Consider the following 8,974-nt stretch of genomic DNA (forward strand, 5'->3'; position numbering starts at 1 on the left):
AAGAAAAATGCAGTATGGATGGCCAGATGTAGAAGTCTGCAGTGCAAAGAACTGGATCAGGACTAATTGCCCCAGGCTCCTTTTATTGTCTGTGAAAAAAAAAGGGGGAAAAAAGAGAGAAAAAGCACTTTAAGGCATGATTCATACCATCCTAATGTGGGCATCTAAAATAGGTCAGATTCACTGAGCTCTAAAATGTCTGTTTTTCTCCATGGACAGAGGCATGGTCACCCTGGGGAATCACTAGCTTAGATGTGGATATCTATGTTATCAAGTAAGGTGAGATGGTTTCCACCCCGTGTAACTTTTGTGACCAAGAACAAATATCTATAAAGAAAGAAACATCGCCTCTATAAAAAGGCTTCTAATACAATGATATGTGCTAAAGCTCTTGTTCCACATTCCCTATAATGCCCTAGGATCCTCTAAAGCTTATAGATTGAAATTTCTGTCACAGAGGAAAACATGTTATAACACTACATTAGCTTTCATTCTGACTCGTGAAAGTCGTTGCTCACTAAACTTAAAACTAACACTTGCCAAGAAGTACTTAGCAGTGATCCAATTAAAGATGTGCACGTGGAATTCAGTGCTGATTAGTATGTGTATTATAATTAGTGCATACAGCAGTACATCAGTATATTAGTGTATGTATACATATATGTGTATATACACATACTAATAGAATGCTTAAAAGACAATTATAGATAATAACTGTAGTTAAGGAAAACTGAAAGCCAGCAGACAGTCATATAAATTAATAAATTTCACACATTAATAAATGCAGCATATGGGTAGGCAAATTAAATATATCTATGAAAATATAGGGATAAAGGCAATAAGAACATGTCTTTGTTTTATTCTGAGTTTCTGTAGGACTATTCAGGACAATAGAAATCCTAGTGATGACATAGTTCCATTGCTAGTTGTGGAAAAGCAAAAGCATTCATTGAATATTTCTGTTTTGCATTTAGAAAGGAAAATAGAGTCTGCATTGCCAAAGTATCATCTATTCTGATATTCTCCTAAGTGGATGGTAAAGAGCATCTATTAACTTTTTTTAATTGGCAGGACCAGATAACTTGATTTAAAGCTTTTAAAAGGAATCTTGCACTGCTGCTCATCGGCCAAAAGCTTTGGCACACTGGAGAAGTCCAAGAGGCCTGGAAAAATCTAATGCCGTGTTGATATTTCAACAGCGTAAACAGGATGACCAGGGTAACTGTAGATGAGTTAACCTGACCTTGGTTCCGTGTGAAAGAATGGAACAGCTGATATGGGACCCTGTCCATAAGGAAATAAAAAATGGTAACATAATTACTGCCAGTCAACGTGACTTTATGCAAAACAGGTTAAGTTAAACAAACTGCATAGTACTTTTATGAGACAAGAATTTTGATCATTTGATTTGTTTAATAAAGGTAACTATGTTGACAAAACAATGTCTTTCAGACTTCTGTTAAGCCTTCATACCACATGACACCCTGATTAAAATATTAGCACCGGAACAAAACCAAGAAAACATATATTAAATGAGACTAAACTCAGAAATTCAATGTGTAGTTCTTAACTAAAACTTACCAAGTATTGCCAGTGTGGTGCTACAGAGATCCTTTCATGTCTGAGACAGTGCAATTCAATGCTTTCACCTATAGCATGAGGAAAAAAAACATAAACTAAATTCGAGTAACATTTCTAGTGATGCAAATGACAAAAGGAGAGAAATTATGAGGACAGATTACAAGCAAGAAGTGATTTAGACAACTTTCTAGCTAAGCAGAAACAATATGGGTATTAATATTGCGAAATAAAGGCTACTTTGGGAGGAGGACATATAGATTACACTTGCAGGACTGAGGAGTGTAATGGCTCTAAAAAAATGGGAAGGCAATGGCTGATGGTCAGTTTTTTAGTGTAAAATAGCACGAAGTTGGCTAACGTGATCAACAGTTTTACTCTGGAAGGGGTCAGAGATGGTCTTCTAATGGGTACAGTGGTCAGCCCAAATTAAGCTCTCCGTAGAGAAAGGCAGAAACAAGGAAAGCTACCACCCAACAAACACACATTACTCTGCTTTGGACTATACGAACAGAGCAGTTTCTCTGGGATATATTGCAAACACAGCGCATGGAGAAATGGTTAGCAGGGGTTATGTACATCTGCATAAATAAGACACAGAAGAACAGCAGGGAGTTTTTCCTTGCTGTGTTTGGGGAAACAAGATTTTGGCTACATTATTTGTAAATAAGATTGCACAACTTTGCTAGCCCTTGTGGTGTTTGTTTTTGTTTTGGGTTTTTTGATTTTAGTAAGCACAAAGCAAGTCTCAGAGTGAATCAAGAAGCTCGAGACAGTGCTGAAATTTTTGAGCTGTTTGATGGGAAACCCACCCTGGCAGTGTCCTGCTTATTTTCCTGTCTCCTGGTCCCCAGGAATTTGATGTGTAAGAGGTGGAATGCTCCCCTAGTCCCCTCCGGGGCAGTCATCGTTGGCATGGGAGGACAGAGCCATCTGCCCACCCCCCACCCTCTTCGTCTGGTCTCCCTTCTCCATCAGAGAAAGACACTAATTTTCCACTCCTTTTTCCCTTCCTGGAATGCTTTAAGAGGGAAAGATGATAAAGAATCTCTGTAGGTCTCACCCCACTCTTGTAGATTGGAAAGGAGAAAGCATACACCAAAGCAGTTTGATGCTGACTTGAGAAGCTATACTGGATTGCATGCAGCCAGCCCCAGGACCCTGACCTCTTAGTCTTGTCCAGTCTCCAGGGCTAGGGTTTTAGATGGAAACCAGGGAGGAGGAAAAGGGGCCACTCAACATTTAGGGTTCATTTCTGTATGGAGCCAAACCTGAAGTCCCAACTCGGGATGAAGAAACTGCTTGGGGTTTGCTAACCTGGTAGGGTTAGGCAGGCTGCTGTAGGGAAGCAGAGGTGAAGCTGAAGAGAAATAAGTGGGGACATGCATATCTGTTGGTATTACTCACTGCCTGTGGATAAGATAGTAGTAACGGCTGATAATGTGATGGGGAATCAGACTGGTGCATCAGGTCATGTTGTGAGGAAGCAGCCCTCATGCTGCCCTGCAACACGGGCATATACCCCACACACCTAAGGGTGCAAAGTATCTTCGGTGACTCACTGCCTTACGGCCCTGCAGCCTCTCCTCTCTGATCTGACACATGATCTTATATCTGATCAGTAAAACAAGGGGTTTGTCAGTCAGCTGCAGCTAGTACATCAGTTCATGGAGCAGAAGAGCCTGCAGCAAAAATGTGCGAGATGTGGGCCAAATGGAGAGAAGTGTCAGGCAGGAGCAAGCGTACAAATATCGTGGTTAGTGCATGAGATTTGGCAGACTGGGAAGCAAGAGGCAAACGTGGGGCAGGACTGCTATCAGGTCTGGGAGACAGCAGGAGTCAAAAAATCACCTAATAATCACTGACATTCGTATGGAATGTGAAGATCAATACAGATGAAAAGGGATAAAATGGATGGGTTATAAATAAAGTACCGACGAATAACATCCCTGCCCCTCAGCATCTTCACCACCACACTAAGGATATTGTGGGCTTCTGTTTTTAATCCCTCTTCTAAATAGGCTGTAATTCTGCCCTTTCTAAAACAATGACCCAACAGCTGGTGTCTTCCTTCTTTCTCTACCATCGTCAACAGACCGCCTGTGAGGAGGGAGAGGGAAAAAATGAAATGTCTCCATTTTGCTCCCCCCGGCTTCCCTTGCTGGCTAAGCGTCTGTCCCACAGCTGTCACACAGCACTCAGAGAGCAATGAGCAACTTCAAAGTACAAATGTCTTCCAGTTTTCTGATTTTCAGCACAATCATCAGGGTTTTGCCCCATAAAGCCTAAAATGTTTCCTGAAGTTTTCCGATAAATTCCAAAGTGGTCACACTGTATCCAGACAGGCAATCAATCCCATGCATATATTCACCTTGGCCATCTAAAAGAGAGGGGGCAAGCGTAAGCTAGTCCTCTAGAGTCCCTTTACAGCAAACAGACAGGGACAGTTATTTTCTAATGGAAATATGTCGTACCTGTTTTAGGCCACTGTTTTGTGATCATCAGTACCAGAGCTGCGCACAAATGAACACAAGAGATGTTAAACATAACCTGAACGTTTCTTTTAACATAAGTCGAACATTTTTGTTAAATGAGCAGAGCACACAACATTGAGTCCATGCTGGCATTAGGGGTTTATGCTGACTACAGAAGCTCTAAAGATGCCCTAGCTGGCATGAAGCTGAGTGCTGAGAGTGGATGGTATCTGACTGGGCATAAACTTCCAGGGACAAAGTTAATGTCTCAACTTTTTGTAAAAAATTTGAATTAGTAGTTGCAATTGTACAAATCAACACCTACATCATATGGCTACATATTAGCTCCTCCAATATTAACAGGAACATAAAGCTAGATTCACTATATTGTGAATATACTCACTGTTAGGCTTCAGATCTATCTGAAGAAAGGACGAGTAACCCTCCATCACTTTCGGAGGAACTCTGGAGGCTAAAATGCATTACTCATCCAACTTTTAGATAGCTACGGTTAGCAGAGATGAACGCCACCTCACCAAATATACAGGGAGATTCAATCCAGCTGAGTTTACAGCATCTCTTCCCTTATGCCATCACTTATGGGTATAACTGAATGGCCACTTAAGGCCTGTAAAGGAAGACTTAAATATTATGACCTAGTTCGATCACAAGTTATTTGTGCTGTAGAGGACATCAGATCACTGAACTCTCTACAGTTTGCTTTAAAATCCATACCGCTACAAGAAATACAACTTTAATTGTGAATATCTATTCTTAAGTGACTCGTTAAGCCTGAGAAAAAGTATAGAATTTATCCAAGAAAACCAATAAAATAGAACGTGCTTGTTGACAGAAAGTCTTGTGGATTGTGATGGTTTTCTACAGATATAACATCACTGCTGGAAATACAGAGTACAGCTGCTGCATTTATGTAAAATACCCCTGGTCTACACAGCACTAAAAAAGTGCATTCTCCTGAGCTTATTTATAATGAGGGACAGAAATTAATTCACTGAAAATAATGAACTTGAGACAAAATATTGTCAATTCTGTGGGGTTGTTTTCAAAAAGAAGGGAGCCTCATCAATTGTTGTGTGTTCCTGAATCTTACTGGAACAACTCAGAGGGGGTGGTTTGTAAGATTTTAAGATTTTTTAAATTCTTGAAATGCAACTGGAGGCAAGATATTTGTTTAAAGTAATATGTTAATTTGATGTGTGTGTGTGCAGGGTGGTTACAAATTTGAACCTGCACGTGGAAAAAGCAAACCGAAATGAATTACAGACAGCCTTCGAAAGTGAGAAACTGAACAACCTACCTTCTTTTCCCCAACTGAAAGTAAAAAAGCAACTAAAATCAACAAGTCATTAAATTGGGTTGTTAAATTATTTCAGTATTATCAGTCTAAAGGATTGATAATGTAAGGATGTCTGAGCGTGAAAGTTTTGGGGAGTGTGATTTTCAACTTGTTGGTATTTCTTTAAATATAGCCAACACAGGAGGGTGGCAGACAACTGTTGTTTTTGAACTTGATTATCCTGCAAGAATATCTAGATCACTTACCCATAGGCATTTTTCAGCAAATGTTCAATTAACAACTTGACAGCCCAACCATTGACTTTAAAACTATCTGATCCTTCCACAATCAATAAATGGCATCTGTGTAATTTATGCCACTGCGATGCAGTTACATGTTTAGCACATTTGTAGTGCTTATGCGTTTCTAAACAAAGCAGAGAAGGTCATTTTGTCACAAAGAGGGACACCTTCTCAGGAAATCGTTACAGAGGAAACTGTTGGGCAGATATATCGGCTGGGAAAGGTAAACCAAAGGCCAAACTACGGTGCAGTCCAAGGATCTCTCACCATGTCCAAGTTAGTTAGGACAGAAGAAGTTTTTGTTAGCAAACAAACTCAGAACGCTTTGCACCAGAAACGAAAGGCCCTTTCAGCTCACTGGAGGGTGTCAGAAAAAGATGCCCCCAGGAGGCTTCATTTCCGAGGCTTGTTCCAGGTCCTTATACAACCCCAGCTGAAGAAACGGTTTGCTTTGGTTTGGTCACCGTAAGGTAGTGGACTGAATCTTAGCTCACTGATCCACTTCCATGACAGCTGCTTTCGAGAGATGACAGCAACTCTTGCAACATCTGCATTTGGAGTTATTCACCTTTAAAAAATCTACTTCCGTAGCCTCGAAAGATTTTACAAGTCAGCAGTTCCCTAGCCAAAAACAATTAGATTTCCCATCGCGTCATAGAAAGAAGTGAATTTCTAAACTCAAATGTATCCTGAGTTTCCAATATGCAGCCTACCTCTCCTTATTAGATATCTGAATAGTCTAAGGAGTGATCCAAGGGATGTTTCCCATTCCCTGTGGGGCTTGCGGAAAATACTCTAAACCTCCTTTGCTGCATATCAATAGACACTGGGAAGAAAACAACGACAAAGTGAGGAATAGAACTAAAAGATGAGATCAGAAAAAACAGAAGTGTGTAGGAATGAAGTGAGGCACCCAGAAACATTCCCTTATTGTATGATTAAATGCAACAGATGAAATTAAAAACATGTTCATTTGCCATGATTACTTCATTCTCTCCTGTTACAAATGCCATTCCCTTGCTTAATCAGCAGCTTAACTGAAAGCACACTCTTCACTTGTATTTGATTTTGTGGTCTCCCACTTCAGTAATGAAAACGTAATGTTCACATGAATATTTTATTAACGTTAAGTGACCATTTTGTTTTGTGTCCATGAGCACTCAGCAGAACATCCATGAATCTTTTTTTCTTTCTTCTTGTGGAAATTACTTGACAGTAATTTTTTTAGCAAGTTACTAGTATTATTTAGACGTAAAAATTGCCTCCAACCTCGGTAGTGCTTGCTACAACACGGATCTTGGAGATACTGACTCCTCATTCTTCTGCCCTACAATCCAGCCATCCGTGACAGATTCTGTTACAGTGGTTGTGGTGTTTGAGCCATGATGCCCACCAACTGGGAGGTTTTATTCAACCTCTCTTGCAGGCACATGAAACTGTATAAATTTCTAGTGCCAACAGTTTTGTACTCATCTTGTTGTGATGCTTAATCTTTCTGAAATTAATAATTGCACCTAAGCTGCATGTCTGAAAAAATACGCTTCCAAAAACATATTGAAAAAGACACTCCACCTCTTCCTCCAGCACACGTCTTGCCTTTCGTGCTTTCCCCGTGCATTTGAGCCTACCAAAACATGGAAGGTTGACACTTTTCAGTTCTTCTTCAAATGCTGAGCATGCCTGCAGTGTCCATCAGTTAGGCAACTGGCAAGCTGAATCCGCTGCTTGTCAGCCACACCGTTCATGGGACTGCAGAATCGCCTCTCTCCCATTTGACTGCCCACATCGGCAATCTCCCTCAATTCATTGTATATGTACAATATATACATTAAACAAAACAGAAGGAGGCCCAACATTAATTACTCGTCTACACAATGTTTAGCACAATAGGAGCCTGAGGCTCCAGTGAGTTTCCCAGACGCTGTCTAACTAATGCAGATAATAATTCTCCTTGAAAGCAGTCAGCCCATTTGGAGGGCAAGCCTTCCTCATTTTATTCACATAAAATTTCCACTGAAGGGGGTACATTGAAAAAAGCAGGCAAGGTTTTCCTCTGTAGTGACTCTATCTCCCCAAATGTCTCTTTATCTCCCTGGTAGTCTTGTGCGTGCACAAATTAAACCAGCGAATGTTTTGCACGAGTAAGAATTGCACCAATAGCTTATCCCAAACAGTAAGAGTAAGCGACGATTCATAATCATAGTTTTATACTCTTTATTTTGCACAATCAAATAAGTAGACAGTATAACTTATAAGTAAAAGTTATACTTATATATAAGTATATACTTATAAAAGAATACTTATAAAAGAAAAAAGAGAGACAAGACTGTTTTTTCCCTTTCAGCAGTAATAATCCTGGGGCTATTTATACAGTGTATATATCATAGAAATCCAATAAAACAGGACTGGAAGTAAACATGAGATCATCTAGACTATCACACTGCCCTGCGTCAGGACAACTGTACTTGTGTCATTCCCGATAAATATTTGCACAGCTTAAAATGCTTCAGTGATGGGGACTCTATAAAAATCCCTTGACAATCTGCTCCAGGACTGCATTACCCCTGCTGTTAGGAAAATTATCCTGATGTCAAGATAAATGACGGAGGAAGTTAGGCTCCCTTCTGAAGTTTAAAAAAAAAAAAAAAAAAAGCTAGTGGAAAAAGGGTTATTACCTAAAGCAGATGCAAAGGCCATCTGAAATAAAGACAAATAGCCAAATGAATTGTAGGGCAGAGGGGAAAGCTGAATGCCTGGGATTGTTTTGCTGGGGAACAGCCTCTAAGAGCAGTAAGAAACAAACAGAAAGAGAGGCTGGAGTAACCTGCCTAGGGAAGAAAGTAAACGAATATATTTTCAAACAGAATGCTACCTGGAAAGAAACAGAGCTGGAAAAAGCAGACCGCAAAAAAAACCCTCTTCTGTTGGAGTCCTACTGTGTTTGGGCAAGCAGGTCTTTGCAAATTTTCTGTAAATACTGCATCAAAGAAATATTGAATTCTCTCATCGGTTCCCCCTCGAACAGAAATACCCTGAAGGACCCTAGGTCTTGGCTATCCATGCAGGTCAGAAAGGCACATTACAAAATCTCTTTTTAAAAAAAAGGGCATGTTTTCAGGGATTCTTAGATATTTACATGTTCTTCTCAGACGCAAGGGGGGTACAGACTTCAGCTACGCCTTGAAAATATTTGGGTCTATTGCTTCACGAACACTTTTTTTCTAAAACAGGATTGGTTATATTCTATCGGGCTTTTTTCTTCAAATAAACAACAATATTTTTTAGATTCGTGATCACTCCAGAAGGAATAAAAGAGAGCATTC

The sequence above is a fragment of the Pygoscelis adeliae genome, unplaced genomic scaffold (assembly GCF_000699105.1).
Source record: "Pygoscelis adeliae isolate BGI_AS28 unplaced genomic scaffold, ASM69910v1 Scaffold424, whole genome shotgun sequence".
NCBI lineage: Eukaryota > Metazoa > Chordata > Aves > Sphenisciformes > Spheniscidae > Pygoscelis > Pygoscelis adeliae.